Source organism: Trematomus bernacchii, unplaced genomic scaffold (genome assembly GCF_902827165.1).
Source record: "Trematomus bernacchii unplaced genomic scaffold, fTreBer1.1, whole genome shotgun sequence".
NCBI lineage: Eukaryota > Metazoa > Chordata > Actinopteri > Perciformes > Nototheniidae > Trematomus > Trematomus bernacchii.
The window spans coordinates 113660-134138 of NW_022987571.1; the positions used below are offsets into that span (position 1 = coordinate 113660).

At 39.2% G+C, this 20479-nt stretch overlaps 1 long non-coding RNA gene and 4 other non-coding genes across 6 annotated transcripts; all 5 read right to left on the bottom strand.

Annotated features, from left to right (window-relative positions):
* Window positions 1–14698: 14698 nt before the first annotated feature.
* Window positions 14699–18988, bottom strand: LOC117479229. 2 transcript variants are annotated; one of them, XR_004555543.1, is made up of 10 exons: window positions 18911–18988; window positions 18319–18349; window positions 17918–18011; window positions 17505–17597; window positions 16982–17136; window positions 16437–16529; window positions 15860–15956; window positions 15634–15664; window positions 15233–15326; window positions 14699–14935 (listed from the first exon to the last, which is right to left on the bottom strand). It is a non-coding gene; the product is annotated as an uncharacterized LOC117479229 (long non-coding RNA). The 2 variants fall into 2 exon arrangements; XR_004555542.1 differs by lacking the exon at window positions 18911–18988 and adding an exon at window positions 18545–18903.
* LOC117479256 lies at window positions 15522–15589 on the bottom strand. The gene has a single exon (XR_004555561.1). It is a non-coding gene; the product is annotated as a small nucleolar RNA SNORD52 (small nucleolar RNA).
* Window positions 15739–15806, bottom strand: LOC117479248. The gene has a single exon (XR_004555553.1). It is a non-coding gene; the product is annotated as a small nucleolar RNA SNORD52 (small nucleolar RNA).
* Window positions 18207–18274, bottom strand: LOC117479257. The gene has a single exon (XR_004555562.1). It is a non-coding gene; the product is annotated as a small nucleolar RNA SNORD52 (small nucleolar RNA).
* Window positions 18424–18491, bottom strand: LOC117479249. The gene has a single exon (XR_004555554.1). It is a non-coding gene; the product is annotated as a small nucleolar RNA SNORD52 (small nucleolar RNA).
* Window positions 18989–20479: the final 1491 nt, after the last annotated feature.

Genomic DNA, 20479 nt, shown 5'->3' on the forward strand with positions numbered 1-20479 from the left:
GTATTAAGGGTGCAATATGGGTACAATGCTGGTGCAATAATGGTGAAATATGGTGTAATACGGGTGTATTGATGGATCATATGGGTGCAATAACACTGTAGTATGGGTGCAATAACATAGTAATATGGGTGCAATAACAGTGTAATATAGGTGAAATAAAAGTGTAATATGGGTGAAATAAAAGTGTAATGTGGGTGTAATAACAGTGTAATGTGGGTACAATATGTAGTAATATGGGTGCAATAAAAGTGTAATATGGGTGCAATAAAAGTATAATATGGATGTAATAACAGTGTAACATGGGTGTGATAGTAATATGGGTGCAATAAAAGTGTAATATGGGTGCATTAACAGTGTAATAAGGGTACAATAATAGTGTAATATGGGTGTAATAAGTGTAATATGGGTGCAATAATAATGTAATATGGGTGAATTAACAGTGTTATATGGGTGTAATAATAGTGTAATATGGGTGTAATAATAGTGTAATATGGGTGCATTAACAGTGTAATATGGGTGTAATAATAGTGTAATATGGGTGAATTAACAGTGTTATATGGGTGTATTAATAGTGTAATATGGGTGTATTAATAGTGTAATAAGGGTACAATAATAGTGTAATATGGGTGTAATAAGTGTAATATGGGTGCAATAATAGTGTAATATGGGTGAATTAACAGTGTTATATGGGTGTAATAATAGTGTAATATGGGTGTAATAATAGTGTAATATGGGTGCATTAACAGTGTAATATGGGTGTAATAATAGTGTAATATGGGTGAATTAACAGTGTTATATGGGTGTATTAATAGTGTAATATGGGTGCAATAATAGTGTAATATGGGTGAATTAACAGTGTTATATGGGTGTAATAATAGTGTAATATGGGTGTAATAATAGTGTTATATGGGTGTAATAATAGTGTAATATGGGTGTAATAACAGTGTAATGTGGGTGTAATAATAGTGTTATATGGGTGTAATAATAGTGTAATATGGGTGTAATAACAGTGTAATGTGGGTACAATATGTAGTAATATGGGTGCAATAATAGTGTAATATGGGTGAATTAACAGTGTTATATAGGTGTAATAATAGTGTAATATGGGTGTAATAATAGTGTTATATGGGTGTAATAATAGTGTAATATGGGTGTAATAAAAGAGTAATATGGGTGCATTAACAGTGTTATATGGGTGCAATAAAAGTGTAAAATGGGTGAAATAAAAGTGTAATGTGGGTGTAATAACAGTGTAATGTGGGTACAATATGTAGTAATATGGGTGCAATAAAAGTGTAATATGGGTGCAATAAAAGTATAATATGGATGTAATAACAGTGTAACATGGGTGTGATAGTAATATGGGTGCAATAAAAGTGTAATATGGGTGCATTAACAGTGTAATAAGGGTACAATAATAGTGTAATATGGGTGTAATAAGTGTAATATGGGTGCAATAATAGTGTAATATGGGTGAATTAACAGTGTTATATGGGTGTAATAATAGTGTAATATGGGTGTAATATGGGTGCATTAACAGTGTAATATGGGTGTAATATGGGTGAATTAACAGTGTTATATGGGTGTATTAATAGTGTAATATGGGTGCAATAATAGTGTAATATGGGTGAATTAACAGTGTTATATGGGTGTAATAATAGTGTAATATGGGTGTAATAATAGTGTTATATGGGTGTAATAATAGTGTAATATGGGTGTAATAACAGTGTAATGTGGGTACAATATGTAGTAATATGGGTGCAATAAAAGTGTAATATGGGTGCAATAAAAGTATAATATGGATGTAATAACAGTGTAACATGGGTGTGATAGTAATATGGGTGCAATAAAAGTGTAATATGGGTGCATTAACAGTGTAATAAGGGTACAATAATAGTGTAATATGGGTGTAATAAGTGTAATATGGGTGCAATAATAGTGTAATATGGGTGAATTAACAGTGTTATATGGGTGTAATAACAGTGTAATATGGGTGTAATAATAGTGTAATATAGGTGCATTAACAGTGTAATATGGGTGTAATAATAGTGTAATATGGGTGAATTAACAGTGTTATATGGGTGTATTAATAGTGTAATATGGGTGCAATAATAGTGTAATATGGGTGAATTAACAGTGTTATATGGGTGTAATAATAGTGTAATATGGGTGTAATAATAGTGTTATATGGGTGTAATAATAGTGTAATATGGGTGTAATAACAGTGTAATGTGGGTACAATATGTAGTAATATGGGTGTAATAATAGTGTAATATGGGTGAATTAACAGTGTTATATGGGTGTAATAATAGTGTAATATGGGTGTAATAATAGTGTTATATGGGTGTAATAATAGTGTAATATGGGTGTAATAAAAGAGTAATATGGGTGCATTAACAGTGTTATATGGGTGCAATAAAAGTGTAAAATGGGTGAAATAAAAGTGTAATGTGGGTGTAATAACAGTGTAATGTGGGTACAATATGTAGTAATATGGGTGCAATAAAAGTGTAATATGGGTGCATTAACAGTGTAATATGGCTGCAATAACAATGGGTGCAATAACAGTGTAATATGGTTGCATGACAATGGGTGCAATAAAAGTGTAATATGGGTGAAATAACAATGGGTGCAATAACAGTGTAATATGGGTGCAATAACAATGGGTGCAATAACAGTGTAATATGGGTGAAATAACAATGGGTGCAATAACAGTGTAATATGGGTGAAATAACAATGGGTGTAATAACAGTAATATGGGTGCAATAACAATGGCTGCAATAACAGTGTAATATGGGTGAAATAATAGTGTAATATGGGTGAATTAACAGTGTTATATGGGTGTAATAATAGTGTAATATGGGTGTAATAAAAGAGTAATATGGGTGCATTAACAGTGTTATATGGGTACAATAAAAGTGTAATATGGGTGAAATAAAAGTAATGTGGGTGTAATATTTGTGTAATTTGGGTGAATTAACAGTGTTATATGGGTGTAATAATAGTGTAATATGGGTGTAATAAAAGAGTAATATAGGTGCATTAACAGTGTTATATGGGTGCAATAAAAGTGTAATATGGGTGAAATAAAAGTGTAATGTGGGTGTAATATTTGTGTAATTTGGGTGTAATAACAGTGTAATGTGGGTACAATATGTAGTAATATGGGTGCAATAATAGTGTAATATGGGTGTATTAATAGTGTAATATGGGTGCAATAATAGTGTAATATGGGTGAATTAACAGTGTTATATGGGTGTAATAAAAGTGTAATATGGGTGAATTAACAGTGTTATATGGGTGTAATAATAGGGTAATATGGGTGTAATCAAAGAGTAATATGGGTGCATTAACAGTGTTATATGGGTGCAATAAAAGTGTAATATGGGTGAATTAACAGTGTTATATGGGTGCGATAGTAATATGGGTGCAATAAAAGTGTAATGTGGGTGTAATATTTGTGTAATGTGGGTGTAATATGTAGTAATATGGGTGCAATATCTAGTAATATGGGTGCAATAAAAGTGTAATATGGGTGCAATAACAGTGTAATATGGGTGTAATATGTAGTAATATGGGTGCAATATGTAGTAATATGGGTTCAATAAAAGTGTAATGTGAGTATAATAACAATTGTAACATGGGTGTACTTATTTGTAATATGGATGTAGTAACAGTGTAATTTGGGTGCGATAGTAATATGGGTAAAATAAATGGGTGCAATAAAAGTGTAATATGGGTGCAATAACAGTGTAATGTGGGTGTAATGTAGGAAATAGCAAGCAATTAGTTTGTAATTATGGGTTAAGATGGACCACTACTTAGAATGAGCCTCTCTCTGGAGGTACTAGCTGTGGCTCGATGTAGCCGCCTCCTGAGGTGAAGTTTTCTCTTCCACCATTTCTTTTTCGGCTTTTTTTGAAGCATCTGAAAAAAACATTTATGTATTATATTTTTTGCTTTCTGATTTAAATGAACTGAATAGCAATCTGAATACAGCTAGCCAGTGAAAGTGTGGTCCAACATTTTGGTTTGTCATCAAACTAACAGAGCACTATCGGCTGTGCTTTTAAAAACTGTGAGGTGGAAAGACAGATGTCATCTTAAGGAAGATATCAAGGTGTTTAAACCCTAACCGAGGCGCTGGAAAAAAATGTGGAAAGCAGGAAAACAATTGTGTCCTCCTGCTTATAATGGCATCAGATAAGAACACCACTTAATTTCTTCTACTCCAAGAGTTAGATGAAAATATGTATTTTACACTCATGTCTGTGTTTGACAGAGCTAGAACTGCAAGACTATCTAAGTTTAGCATACATTATGGAATTAGGTGGAACCAGCCAAAACCTCAAAAACCTATACAGTATAAGCACATTTAAAAATCACCAATCAAAACTTGTCACACCCAAGACATGGCTGCTGTTTCCGAAGAAATTGTTCCTGTAATACTTATGTCTTTAGATAAAAAAGCCCTGGTTTTCAAAAGGGGGTAAGTAGGATAAAACCGCTAGCCTAGCTTTTAACAGCTCTTTTTTAGGAGGGAATTTGTTTGACATCTTAGGAGATACACTTATTTGCATAAGACTTCAATACTTATGCCTGTTTTTGACGGAGCTAAAACTGCAACATTAGCTTAGCTTAGCATAAAGTCTGTAGCTGTTTCCACCATGTTCAAACTAATATAATATCCTAAAATGTGAATCGAAAGTAAAGCAGTCATACCTGCAGCTGACTTTTCTCTCTGATTAGCCGCTGGATCTCCTCCTCCAGTGCGCTGGTCCTACGCATGCCCTCTGCTTCTTTTTGGAGCAACAACTTCTTCAGTTCCTTCCTGCTCACCATCTCTGCCACTTTTCTTTGACAGCTGTTCCCCTTCTCCGTCAGCTCTGTCTGGTAGGTTTCTTCCAGGGCCTCGTGTTTACTCTCAAGCCTTACTTTCTGGCTCTCGCATAGCTCTGACCAGTTTCGGTTCAGCATGTTCAAGGTTTCCCTGTGACTGTCTGCGGATTCTCTCAATTTATCAATCAAGCTGGAGATTAGACCTCCTTTTGATTCAATATTCTCCTCCAGCTGTTTAAATCTACCCTGCCACGCCTCCTTCGATTCCCTTAATGTTGTGGCAGCTTCCTCCTCTGTGCCCCGGATCATCTCTCTACAGTGATCCTCAATGGCAGAAATCCTTGCAGAACCCTCCTGTATCTGAATTCTCAAACTTTCTTGAAGAGATGTGATTTCACTCTCTGCTTGTCTTCTGCTATCACAGGGCTCCTCCTTCAGATGGTCGATGTTTGACTGAGCAACCGACAACTCTGTCATTAAGCTTATCTTGTCTATTTGTACGTCCTCCTCCATCTCATTTATCTTTGCCTCCATCTCCTCTTTCTCCATTAGATCCTCGAAGGCTTCAGAGGTGCTGTCATCCTTCATCGTCAGTTTGGCATTTTCTTCCTTCAGATGGTCGATGTGTGACTGAGCATCCGACAGCTCCGTCCTTAAGCTACTAATTTCTTCCAGCTGTTGGCAGCACAGATCAGACCATGTTGTCTTCTCTTTATGTAAGTCCTCCGCCATCTCATTCATCTTGGCCTCCATCTCCTCCTTCTCCGTCTTGGTCTGGGTCTGAAGGCTCATTAGCTCCTTGAGGGCTTCAGAGGTGCCGTCATCCTTCTCCGTCTTGGCCTGGGCATTTTCTTCCTTCAGATGATCGATGTGTGACTGAGCATCCGACAGCTCCGTCCTTAAGCTACTCATTTCTTCCAGCCGTTGGCAGCACAGATCAGACCATGTTGTCTTCTCTTTATTAAAGTCCTCCACCATCTCCTCCTTCTCCGTCTTGGCCTGGGTCTGAAGGCTCATTAGCTCCTTGAGGGCTTCAGAGGTGCTGTCATCCTTCTCCGTCAGCTTAGTACTTTCTTCCTTCAGATGGTCGATGAGTGACTGAGCATCCGACAGCTCCGTCCTTAAGCTACTCATTTCTTCCAGCCGTTGGCAGCACAGATCAGACCATGTTGTCTTCTCTTTATTGAAGTCCTCCTCCGTCTCATTCATCTTGGCCACCATCTCCTCCTTCTCCGTCTTGGCCTGGGTCTGAAGGCTCATTAGCTCCTTGAGGGCTTTAGAGGTGCTGACTTGCTTCAGTTTCAACTTTGCAATTTCCTCCCTCAAGGCGACTTTCTCAAGGCTCCGCTTCTTGAGCTTCTCCTCAGCGGAGTGAAGAACTTGGTCCAGAGGCTGCAGCAGGGATTTAGGTGACATGGCAAAATGATCTCCATTGTTGTGACCCTGCACAATATCTCTATGTTCAGATGCAAACATCGGCGCACGCCACAAGCCAAAAAAGGGCTGAGAGCCTTGCTGTTTGGGAAAATGATATGATTATATGATCAGCAATAAATTGACATAATTTAAGCAAAGAAACATATGCACAGACTTTTAACATAATCGTATATAACATTCACTTATAATATGTTCAAGACCCTTTAACTAACAATTGATCTAGGATTCACTTAATTGTTCAGAACATGGTAGGACGAGACCAAAAGAAAAATATAATTCTATGTTGTGTCCTTTTACAGATTTATTAATTTGATCTTTAAAAGATAACGGATGGTCTACCTTACACTGAAGTATTTATATAAAATAACCTGCTTGAGTTTTTCTTTTTGGATAACAATAAGGACTTAATGAGTCAGATGGGGAGCCAAAACCAATGTCCTTTGTTTTCTTTCTGTTAATCTTAAAACCATATTATTAACTACTTTGTTAACACCATGTTAGTGCAGCCCGGGGTTGCCTGTATGTATTGGAGATATCAACACTGTTTCATCAGATTATTCAAGAAATTCTTACTTTGGTGTGTCTGTAAAACAGTCGTCCGTGTGTGTTAGTTTACTGCTAATTTCCATCTGCAGTCCTTAATAACATAAGTCTATTGATTTACAGCTAAAAAGGTTACTATAGATTACGTTTTTTCAACAACAACAGTAGCAGTAGTAGTATGAATTGTAGTTGAAATATAGCAAGTGATGCATGATGTCAAAGTTTGTGGACAGAAGATTAATCGTAATTTCTTCCCGATATAAAACAATACTTGGACAACTTCCTCCTTCCTTCCTTAGTTGTTACTTGATGTCACCAACATTTTCTTACCTGCAAGAGTCGCTCTCCATAGAAGGATTGGAACAATCTTAAAGAGTAACTGGGTCTGACTGGCGTTCTGTCGGCCATCTCGGTTTTGAGATATTTATCCGTGAAAGGGTGAATATGTAGAAGAGAATATCTTATTCAATAACCCAATGGGTTCCCAATTTTCCAGAAATCAGAGATAACAACTATGAGAGCAAGAATTTCAAGATTTGTTCCTTTAAATAAACTCACATGTTGAAACAATTCAGCTCTCAACACAGACAGCGAGTAGACGCTTAAGGATGACTAAAAAACGTTCCTCTTGTATTCGACTCTCACTTTGCACCTTGTCCGACTAAAGATATCTTAACAACTGTTGCTTCCTATGTCTCCCAGGGTTCCTATGCATTCTCAGATCAAAGCCAGGGGCCCTCTGGGACACTCTATGTTCTACAACAGGTTCTAGAATCCCTGTTATGGAATTATGCAAATGAGGGAATGCCTGTGTTCCGTTAAACACTCCAGACAGCTGATAGTGATCAAGAGTTCCAAATCACTGACTTCAAACTCTGACATTCAAAAAACTCAAAGCTAGCATTGCATTTATCGATTCATTCAAGTTCTGATTGAAAAAGCAACAAGGAAATCAAGAAACTGTGATCACTACTGTGCTGTCACCAATCAGTATAGTGTCTTCACACTGTACCTTGAACATTTATATTTAATTGAATATGCTATTTCTTGCACACTTGATGTAATAATAATAATAATAATAATAATAATAATAGATTTATTTTGTTAGCGCTTTTACAGGTGCTCAAAGACGCTTTACAGATATAGTGAAAAGAAAAGAACAACAAATAAATATATAGTTAAAGTTAAAGTCAAGCAATACAACAACAATCACACATTAAAAGCTAGATTGAAGAGGTGAGTTTTTTGAAGGTGGTGAGGTCAGTGCAGTCTCTGATGGGTTGTGTGAGTGAGTTCCAGAGGGAGGGGGCAGCGACGGAGAAGGCTCTGTCCCCCCAGGTCCGGTGATTGGTGCGGGTGGGGATGGATAGGAGGTTGGCTTCTGATGAGCGGAGGCAGCGGGAAGGGGTGTGGTGGTGCAGCAGGTCTGTGAGATAGAGGGGGGGCCTGATTGTTGAGGGCTTTGTAAGTAATCAGGAGGACTTTGAAGTCAATTCTTTGACGGACGGGGAGCCAGTGGAGGTTCTGGAGGACGGGAGTGATGTGGTCTCGGGAGCGGGTGTGGGTGAGGAGGCGGGCAGCAGAGTTCTGGATATGTTGGAGTTTATTGAGGAGGTTGGATGGTATGCCGTAGAGCAGGGGTACTCAAATACAAATCTTAAAGGTCCAAAAAAATTGTTTCAATAAGACAAAGGTCCGTTTATTACGGTCATTCAAACTTTTAAACAATTGCAACAAGATTCTTAACACAAGGTTGCAAAAACAAAAATAATCTGTATGCAGCAGTTTTCATTGTTATTGTGTCTGTGCTTGATCCCTCAGAGTCGCAGTGTAAGAGCTGCACAGTTATGAATAAAGGCAGCTGCACCCTCTTTCATTCAGCATTCCCATTATTGCTTTATAAATGTCTTGCCCCCTTGTGTGTCCACTGAGGTTCGTCAGGCCCAACACATCTTCAACAAACTCCCCCTTTGCCTCATCATAAAAACTCACAAACACCAGCAACTGAGCATTGTCAGTGGACTCATCCACAGCTAAGGAAATGCACTGTGCATTTTTTATTCCATCACAAAGCTGATTAATCAAATCACCAGCCAGTATTTATGTTCTTCTGGTTGCTGTGGAATCTGAGAGGGGGATTTGCTTGATTTGACCTGTTATTTCCTCTTTTTGTTTGCCTTCAAACATGGTCTCCATCACTTCAGTCATGCATTCTTTTATACTTCAGTTATTATCCAGTGGAATGTCCTAGTTGATCCTGAGTCCTGTCAGTTAAAGTGTTTCATAGTTAGCTTAGCTAAGCATCAACCTAGCACTGAAATATATGGATGTTATGTGACAGTATTTCTGAGAAAAAGTCAGCTGAAATGGTGGCATAGTTGCCACTGCTTTACGTGTCGACAGCATGTTTGAACGTATTTGCAGCAGTAAATGTGGCTGTTTGAACACTGACGTTGCCATAACAACACCTGAATTTAAATGTGCAACCTCTTTTTGTGACAGATTTTTGCATGAAATTATAATTCTTCTGAATGATATTCCTATTGACAGCTAGTTTCTATGTGAACATTATGAGATGGACAGTGTTGATTTCTGTTCGTTGTTCTCGCGTCCAGGAGAGAAGCTTAAAATAAGGAGACTAATGGAGTCTCTGAAAAGGTTCAAATGGGTACTTTAAGTAGCGTGGTAATGAAACAAACAGAAGGTAGTGGGACAAAACAGCTGTGAGTCCCGCGGCTGCAGCGATGGAAAGAGAGCGGACAACCCGCGCCCGTTAGCTATATATCTCATCAGTGACTCCTCCTCGCATGGCTCCCGTGGTGCCGGGGGTCCTCCCACCGCTTTCTTCTTATGTCCGATATCGCGTAAGACGGAGGATTTAGACGTAGTCTCTTCATTCTATAACTCCACACGCCATGACTTTTTATTTAATGCATTTTAACGGCTGTAATCGTTGTAAACATAAAACCGGAAGTGCGTCACTGTTGATATCCGGAGACTTCTTTCCGTAAAGCTTTTCAGAATAAACTTTAGCAACAACGTTAACCACAAGCCAATGCTACCCGGAAATGTTTTCAGAATAAAACAGTTTTAAGCTTACGGTATGTTTGAACTAAATTACGTCATTAAACATTGATTTTAATTTCTTACAACAGCCAGAGAGTATCCATCTCTTAATTGTGCTCTCAAAGTGCACCAGATTGATGCTTTTAACTTCAATATTTAAAAAAAAATCTTCCCGGGGGAGCATGCCCCCGGACTCCCCTAGAGGAGGTGAGGACCCCCCTAGAGGATGTTAGGTCCACGGTGTTTACATGCTTATTTATACAATATGTGTGCTTATGCTAACATCATAAGACAAAAGTTGGTTCCGTGTTGTGTGTAGTGAGAACGCACTAGAGTGAGGGGGGCCCCCAAGCCAAAGCTCGCTTAGGACCCCCAAAAGTCTAGGGCCGGCCCTGGGTACAAGTCCGGACTGCGGAGGTTTGTTGATGAAATCATGTCGTCTTCTTCTGACGACATGGCCAACAGTGTGTGAATGTTTAGCTTCCTAGAGCGGCACGGCTGTGTGAAAGGGTGAGTGATGACATGTTGAGCGGTTTGTGGGGTCGTAAAGACTGGGTAAAGCACTAAGTATACACTGTATAGTCCATTTAGCATATGGCAGGGGATAAAGTATCTAGACTTATGGCTGTAAACTAGGGTGCAGTGTCAAACCCTGAACTGCACACATGCTATCAGGTTACACTGAAGCTTGCCATGTGAAAAGAGGCTAACTTTACATTATAGCATGTAAAAACTCCACACTGACCACAGTATGAGGTCTAAAACCACCAGCAGGGACATTCCACAGGCCATAAGACTGTTAAACACCTGAACATCCATCTGTTTGCAACTTACAAATTAATATATCATATTCCAATTACTTGTAGACTCTCCTTGCACCATTTCTATTCAATTCAAAGGAGCCTGTGACCTAATCTTTTCATTGACATATCTACACTGTAGCTATGTACAAATGACAATAAAAGCCTTATTTCCCCTTTGCAACCTGAAGAGTAAAGGGTCAATTCCGTCAGAAAGCAATGACTGTAAGTGTAAGTTTAAGCCTTACACTTACACTGTAAGGATTAGTAACATGTATTGTGTTTATGTGATGACATTTGGAGATGTTTAAACGGTTTAAACACAATGAGAAAATGCGTTAGCGTTAGCATACATGCTAGCGTTAGCCATACTAGCCTGTACACATGCTTATTGCACAGCTGAGCTAGCATTAGCATTATTTACCTTGTTTACACTTAGCGGTCCTATGTGTTAATCTGTGTATGTTACACTTGCATGTATGAAATCATTAAGTGCCTTGTAACTTCTTTTTGTATCGTTTCATTCCGTTTGAATGTCAGTGGACTGCAATAAAGGAGCATGGCTGCTCATTCCCTGGCTCTCAAAAGAGTTTGGCTGGCTGTTTAATCTATGTTCACACTGAGACAGGACAACACATAGAGAGAACAGTACACCTATTGTGTAAGAACATACAACAAGGTCACACAGTATGATCACAAATAGGCCTACTTACAATCTGTTAAAAATCTGTTTTTATTAAAAAGTAGCCTACAGGCTGCATTATTATGTGTTCTCAGCCTTGGAGAAACTTGACATGTTTTGGTATGTGTCTGAACCAATCTTTAGTGGTATATTAATAAAACAGATATTTCAACGTGTGCCTACTTTGTGCATATACTGTTGAGGTTAATTTCAGTAGTTGTGTGATGTATTTACGTGTATTAAGTGTGAAGAGGAGGCAACTTTAGAATAGGGAACCTGTTCAGGTCAATTACAGAAAAACAACACAGCCGTTAGCTGTTAGCACTCAGAGCTCACAGCTCCTTATATATGTTCAGAAACTCGACAAAAGTTAAACAAGTACACACCACAGACTGCCTGTGTCATGGTGAATACAGTCGCTGCTTTATTTATGTCTGTATAGGCCGTTGTTGTGAGTGTGGACGGTCGGAGCATATACTGCGTTAGCTTAGCCAATCTCCATCTAGAAAAACACGCATTTTAAAAGGTTTTTCGCCTGTCGTCTGTCTGCAGACTTGACAAAGCATTAATTCATGGTTTTTACTAACCGGTATCAGTATGTTGTTACTTCGGCATCATTTTGAAACGTGTATTACAATTAAATCACGGTCAAATATGTCCATCTTGTTGTAGTTGTAGCCCCCTTGCCAGCGATCCTCTCTCTAGTTTAGCATACTCAGCCCGACTCAGCCCTGTTTGTTGGCCCCGATAGAACCACAATTTTGTCGGGCCAGAAAAGAGGTGAAAAAGTGGCGCCGGGCCGGGCCGTAACTAGGCCTAGTGGAAGCGCAACCAAAAAGAGGCACGGCACGACACGGCACGCTTAAAGCGAGCTCCGCGCTGTAGTGGAAATGCGCCATTATTCAAACTACTAGCTCAGGGGTGTCAAACTCAAGGCCCGCGGGCCAAATCCGGCCCGCGACTTTATTTAGTGTGGCCCCACAAGAGCTTGCAAAGAATATAATATGTTTATTATACGGTTACATGCCGCTTTACAGAAGCACATTACCCATAAACTACATGTCCCACAATGCATCTCAAATTAGACTTTTATTCTCGGAATTTGACTTTTTTTCTTCAAAATATTACTTTTCTTTCAAAATGTCACTTATTTTTTTTAGTTTTTTCAGAATTTGGCTTTTCTTTTTAAATCATTTTGGGACATACGCACTGAAGAGACTTGCAATTATTTCCCCTTCTGCTTTCAGACGTAGTTAATTATGAAGTTATTACCCTATCTGATAATAATCCAATGCAGAGGCAATCATGTAACATAATACATTATTTTATATATATTAAATATTTATATATGTATATTTATATAGTCTTGAAGTTACAACCGGCCCTTTGAGTGCAACCATGATGCTGATGTGGCCCGTGATGAAATTGAGTTTGACACCCCTGTACTAGCTTATTGGTTATGAACAAGACTTCACTTTAAAATAGGGAACATGTTCTTAGAAATACCTAATTTGTTATTTAGACACAATTAACACTTAAAGTTTCATGTCTTGTTACATAAGAGATCATATTTGTTAAGTGTTATTATGGGAGAATAACTATTCTTGTGGTAATACTGCCTTATTAGGCCCATATTAAGACCAAAACTCATGTACAACTTCCTTACTTGCAATAATTAAGCACTAATTAGAGGGTTATTGAGGAAAAGCTATCAACTAATGGCTTATTACTTGTAGAATATAGTCATGCAAAATAAGGTATTAATACATGTTTTATGACTAAGAGCAAATATACTTCTAATATGCATGTTAATTAACTAGTTGATGGTCAATTTGTGTACCTTAATATAAAGTGTTACCCAAATTAATATATCATATTCCAATTACTGTACTCTCCTTGGACCATTTCTATTCAATTCAAAGGAGCCTGTGACCTAATCTTTTCATTGACATATCTACACTGTAGCTATGTACAAATGACAATAAAAGCCTTGAATCTGAACAGCTCAGATACTCCACACACTCAAATTGAGCAAAGCATAGCACATGACAAACAAAACAGATTTCCACTTGTTGCAGTTCATAATGTTGTAATAACAGGAAAAAGGCAGTGTCCATTCTTTGTCAAACATTTATTTGAAAATTCTTCAAATACAAATTCATGTCAATGTAGTGAACAGTTTAGATCAGGGGTAGCCAACAAGGTGCCCGCAGGGGCACCGTGAGTCGACCGTGGGGTATGTTCTAAAAATAGCTCGCCAAACAAATCCAAAATGTATAAAATACACTAAACAAAAAAGGAAATGTAATTAAAATAATCTACCCTATGCATAAACGAAAACCTAAAACATAGCAAACTCTATCTACTTACTACAACTCTATATCTATCTAACACCCCCACAATGAATATCGACCAATCACGTTCTTGCTTGATTTGCGGGACCAGCGTTGCAGTCAGGAAGAAAAGCAATGTGGCACCTCCCCGCTGATTTTCCTTCTGGCAGAATCTACACCACACATCAGCCCCATTGAACAGCCTATCATGCAGCCTATACAACACATGAGGGGCAGAGTAACTCTGTGTGTTGTGACTTGCATATCTATTTATTGCACTTGACGCACACACACGGCGTAATTTCCACCTGGGACGGGGGGGAAATGTCCCCCGCTCTTTTCGAAATCCCGTTTGTGTCCCCCCACTTTACAAATATGTATATTATTATTTTTTAACGCAAGCCGTCATGGCCACGGAGGAGCACACAGCCTCTGTGAGCGAGCGAGAGAGCTAGGGAGGGAGGGAGAGAGAGGGGGGGAGAGAGAGAGCACACCTTTATCTATTCAATATAGATAAAGTAAGAAATCATCCCAATGTGTATAGGACAGTAAAAAAAACATAAAACAGTTTGAAAGGAGAGTGATTAGTAAAATAAGCATAAATAAAAAGAAAGAATGCAGACTAGGTAACATAAGATAAGAATAAACTAGTTTAAATGATTTGTTATTGGTTGTGATCATATTCTAAAGATGTTTGGATTATTGAAAAGTATACAGCTCTCTTTCATCTGAGTGTTGAGAGCTGTTTCCATAAATTCATCTTGTGCTCAAAGTGCTCCAGATTGATGCTTTTCACTTCAACATTTAAAAAGAATCTTCCCGGGGGTGCATGCCCCTAGAGGAGGTGAGGACCCCCCCGAGAGGAGGTGAGGTCCACCCCCAAAATAAAGCAGGTTAAAATAATTAAATTGCATACATGTTCTTTTAGTAAACACTGAAAACGGGTCCCACAGACCCAAAGAGCACACACAGGTTAAAGGTAAGCATATCATAATGTTAAAATGTGCTAAATATATACACTGCAAAAAACAAAAACAAAAAAAAGGGGTAAAAGTAGCCCCCGACTTGTTTTATTTTTTTAAAGTGGCCCTCACCCTTGTACAACAAGACGGAGGACAGGAGAGTCCGAGTTTCACTCCCAAGTGACTCCATGCCCCTGCAGAGCCCAGTAGAACTGTTCCACCCGGCTTTTCATGAGTCTGCACGTCCTCCAGATCCAGGTCCTTCAGTCACACCTGTCGGAGCGAAACAGTTAGTGACCTGTGTTTGGCTGCCACACATTCTCAACAGGAGCTGAACAGTCCGAGTGTCTCAGTGCGCTGCGAGTAAACTTCAGTTTGCATCAGTTGAACCAAAATACTGAATCATCATAGACCATCTCAGACCAAAGCTCTTCCAAGTCCCATTTAGATCCATTAAGCCAAGGTCATACAATTCCAAGATCACATGGTCCATTTATGATGAGCCAGTGCAGTCCCAGATGTAACCCTTTATAATAAAGCCCAGCAACAATACTGCATTATTACACTCACCCTCATTACAACTCCAGCCTTGGAGTCAGCATCCAGGTTTGTGGTTGAGATGTGGATATGTCCCAGCAACTCCTTCCATCAGTGTGTGGACGAGCTGCAAGGCAACGAGACATCAGTACCAGCACATGGCAAAACAACGAGACGTTTAGAGAACACACCTGATGATGTTAAGCCCATCTACTGCAATCACACCTCAAACGGGTCAGTAGAGGAATTTTACCAGCTGTTATGATTCTTTGAAGTCTACATGATAAGCAGTACGTGGGTTTAACATACTGGTGTGGTTATGTGGTCAGTGCACTGTGAAGACATCTTCATCTTTTGTCAGAGACTCTAGTCTATGAAATCATCATCCCACATAACAGAAGATTAAAGGAAACATGATTTAATAGCACACTTACCTAAGAGAGAGTCTCCAACATCTTGAGAAACCTGGTGATGAGATCAGAGAAAAGTATTAGAACATGTTCTAATGTTTGCACTTTGTTTACAGTTCATATTGGGCATACTCAGTGCACTGTGAAGAAATCTTCATGATTTATCAGAGACTCTAGTCTAGTTGATCATCATTGCAGCCTTTTGGTTCTCATTGCACACCATTGTGCTGCATCCCAACCCAACACTCACCATGTGCTCCTGGCTGCAGACTCCCCCCCCCCTCAGGTAGGACTCAGGTAGGGGGTCAAATGATCTTTCAGAGCATCCACCTTTAGGCAGTGTGATCCTAAAACAGCAGGGAGAGTCATTTCAATCAAAAATGTAATTTCTCAGATTCCTATAAAAAAGGCATACACACTTTATAAAGCTACACAAGTATACAGATACCCAGACGTTTGCACAACACAAATGTGCCCATCTTTCTGTTTTTTTTAAAGAGTTGAAGAGGAGATTTAATAATAATTTAAATAATCTAAACCCCCTTTTAAAATGCATTTGAACATTACTTAGGCTTTCAATTGAGATCATTTCAAAATAGCCTCTATGCATTTTGAAAGTCACATTTAAATGTGGTGGTGGGCTTGCACTGAGGCCTAACGCCCTGTAGAGGGAGCTAGTGCCGTAAACCTAGTAGAAGTTACAAGCAATTACACGGTTTCACTTTATTTATAATACATGTATATTAAACAATACACGCTTCTATAAAATAGGGATTACGGAACATTATATCATTTGTTCAAATCCCTATGGTCAAATTAACACTCACTTTATTCAACCATCTTTTAACGTGGATCTCCTCGAGTTCCTTGGGCACTTGGTGTTCTGCGTAGTGAACTCCGCGCTGGGACTCATTGTAGATCTAAAGAAAGAACAATGAGCACATGTTGCAGTCAGCTCTCCCTCCATTACAGTTACCTTTCTTTTTCTAAACATAGTGATGATATTAATTAACTACTGCCATGTTCAGACGTTTAGTCAAAATGAAGGGCACAACAAAATGATTAGACATACAATCTTAACATTGAACGACAGGGGAAGGAGTGTATTCCGCCAATTAGTTGTGAGTCAAGGACTTGAGCCAAGCTACAGTGGAGGGCCGAAAGCGTCTCTACCAAGGAACATTCAGTCCCGCTCCATCACTGCAGATGGGAGGAGAGGGAACCCTGGACATTACAGTGACCATGTGCTCGGCATGGAAAAACTTCTGCACACGCTGCTGGTCGCATCTCGCCGACTGACTACTACGTTTATATATTTATGACATAAGCCTTAAACACACACGCATAACCAGACGGAATCAGATTTACCTACCCTTGTTTCCTCAGTTCTGAGCAAAAATCCGGTTAGCTGGACGTTCACATCCAACAGAGAGCAGCCAGAGAGACTGAAAAATGTCCGGCCGTAGTTTATATAGGCGGGTCCTGGTCCTCCACAGCACCCTCGTGCCTTTGGTGTCCTGAGTATGCCTGTTAATAAATACCCTGAATTAAATGTACATTCCAAAAAAGAGAGAAAGTAAAAGAACAACTTTTAGCACAGTCAGTACTATTCAATAATTACTATGGACATAAATGTTTTCCTTTTTTGGGTTACTGAGATTATCTTGAAGACATCTTAAAGTACACATTGTTTCATTTCAAAGTTTGGGTTCATCTAACGTTAAATGTAATGTAAACACAGATGCCTGTATCTCAGGTTTTAAATAGAGTTTAATGAAGCAAAGGGGACGTAAACATTTCAAATACACCTTTAATAGTATTTTCAGTAATTTAAACATTAAGGACATTGTAATGATATCATTTATTTAAACCCCTACGGTCAAATTAACACTCACTTTGTTCAACCATCTTTTAACTTGGTTCTCCTCGAGTTCCTTGGGCACTTGGTGTTCTGCGTAGTGAACTACACGCTGGGACTCATTGTAGATCTAAAGAACAAGGAGCACATGTTGCAGTCAGGTCTCCCTCCATCACAGTAACCAATGGCTGCCACACATTCTCAACAGGAGCTGAACAGTCCGAGTGTCTCAGTGCGCTGCGAGTAAACTTCAGTTTGCATCAGTTGAACCAAAATACTGAATCATCATAGACCATCTCAGACCAAAGCTCTTCCAAGTCCCATTTAGATCCATTAAGCCAAGGTCATACAATTCCAAGATCACATGGTCCATTTATGATGAGCCAGTGCAGTCCCAGATGTAACCCTTTATAATAAAGCCCAGCAACAATACTGCATTATTACACTCACCCTCATTATAACTCCAGCCTTGGAGTCAGCATCCAGGTTTGTGGTTGAGATGTGGATATGTCCCAGCAACTCCTTCCATCAGTGTGTGGACGAGCTGCAAGGCAACGAGACATCAGTACCAGCACATGGCAAAACAACGAGACGTTTAGAGAACACACCTGATGATGTTAAGCCCATCTACTGCAATCACACCTCAAACGGGTCAGTAGAGGAATTTTACCAGCTGTTATGATTCTTTGAAGTCTACATGATAAGCAGTACGTGGGTTTAACATACTGGTGTGGTTATGTGGTCAGTGCACTGTGAAGACATCTTCATCTTTTGTCAGAGACTCTAGTCTATGAAATCATCATCCCACATAACAGAAGATTAAAGGAAACATGATTTAATAGCACACTTACCTAAGAGAGAGTCTCCAACATCTTGAGAAACCTGGTGATGAGATCAGAGAAAAGTATTAGAACATGTTCTAATGTTTGCACTTTGTTTACAGTTCATATTGGGCATACTCAGTGCACTGTGAAGAAATCTTCATGATTTATCAGAGACTCTAGTCTAGTTGATCATCATTGCAGCCTTTTGGTTCTCATTGCACACCATTGTGCTGCATCTCAACCCAACACTCACCATGTGCTCATGGCTGCAGGTCTCCCGCCATTACAGTTGCCATGTGCTCGGCATGAAGAGCTTCTGCACGCGCTGCTAGTCTCATCTCGCCGATTGATACTACAAAATCCTTTATATACAGTTTGTTACATAAGCCTTAAAAGCACAAGGTCATCAGTGTGCCTTTGGATGAACGAAATGTACTTTAGCTCTCTAGCTATTTTATTCACGCAATTTAAACCAAAGTATAGCCTCTAGCTGTATGTATTATAAATGATTGGGCTTCTTGTCGGACGTCCACTGACTAACGTAGAGCGTTCACACGGGATCTGCGGGTCATATGATGTCCTGTGAGGAACAGAAACACAAGCAGCCCGCTGGACTCACATCTCTAGATACCTCATTACTCCTCCGGCTCCGATGCTCCGGTACAAGTCCGGACTGCGGAGGTTTGTTGATAAAATCATGTCGTCTTCTTCTGTTTGTTTAATGCAGGCTACGCAGTTATGTAGCGCCCCCACCGCCAGTAAATGGAAGTACTTCAAACAAAATTCCCGAGGTCAACTCAATGGCTGGTACGGCCATGAATAACCATGACATTTCAGTAGTGTTGTTGGTACAAGTGTGTGTGTGTGTGACGTCTATCACTCCATGATGTCCCTCAGGTTACATGTTGCTTCATGTTGGGCAGCAGTATTTGCATTGTCCTCTCCTAGGAGTATTTTTAATTTTAAGGTCATTTAACTATTTGCAACCTGGTACAGTTACATTTGTCATAAATGATCCTCCTATCATTATGTGTTTTGCATTATAGTTCGAAGTGACCGTATATTGCCATTTTATTTTAAATTTGGATTATAACAGATGTTAATTTCTTTAATTTCCCAGGATAAGGGCACAGTAAAGACCTCATTTCATTTCAAACCTTTATTTATCCAGATTGTCACAGTAAAGACCTGCACACAAGTTGCTATATTTACTGCTTTGTCATGCACTTAGAATGATAAAAGTAATACCTGATGAAATATAGAGAAATCTGAATCCAAAACAGGGATTTAACAAACATCCTAGTTATTTACCCTTTAGGGTAGGCTAATGATAAAGATTTGGTTGCACTTTTATGCATTAGAGATGAAAAATCCATGTACCTTTGTCAGAGGTCTTTAGTTGACTTTGAGAAAAGTGCTCAGTCGCCCCAACATGTGAGCGACTGTGGCTGAGAGGGAGTGCGGGCATCTTTCAACCAGAAGGCTGTTGGTTCGATCCCAGCCAATGCAGCCAAGGGCACGGTACTTAACCTTGAGTTGCTCACGGCATGGCCAATAGTGTGTAAATGTTTAGCTTCCTAGAGCGGCACGGCTGTGTGAAAGGGTGAATGATGACATGTAGAGCGCTTTGTGGGGTCGTAAAGACTGGGTAAAGCACTGTATAAGTATACACTGTATAGTCCATTTAGCATGTGGCAGGGGAGAAAGTATCTAGACTTATGGCTGTAAGCTAGGGTGCAGTCTCAAACTCTGAACTGCACACATGCTATCAGGTTACACTGAAGCTTGCCATGTGGCTAACTTTACATTATAGCATGTAAAAACTCCACACTGACCACAGTATGAGGTCTAAAACCACCAGACCCAGGGACAGTTTCATTCCACAGGCCATAAGACTGTTAAACACCTGAACATCCATCTGTTTGCAACTTACAAATTAAGGTAACACTTTTATATTAAGGTACACAAATTAACCATCAACTAGTTGTTAATTAACATGCATATTAGCTCTTTATTAGTCATTATAAAACACGTATTAATACCTTATTCTGCATGACCATATTCTACAAGTAATAAGCCATTAGTTGAGAGTTTTTCCTCAATAACCCTCTAATTAGTGCTTATTTATTGCAAGTAAGGAAGTTGTTGTACATGAGTTTTGGTCTTAATATGCTCTGCTCAATATGGG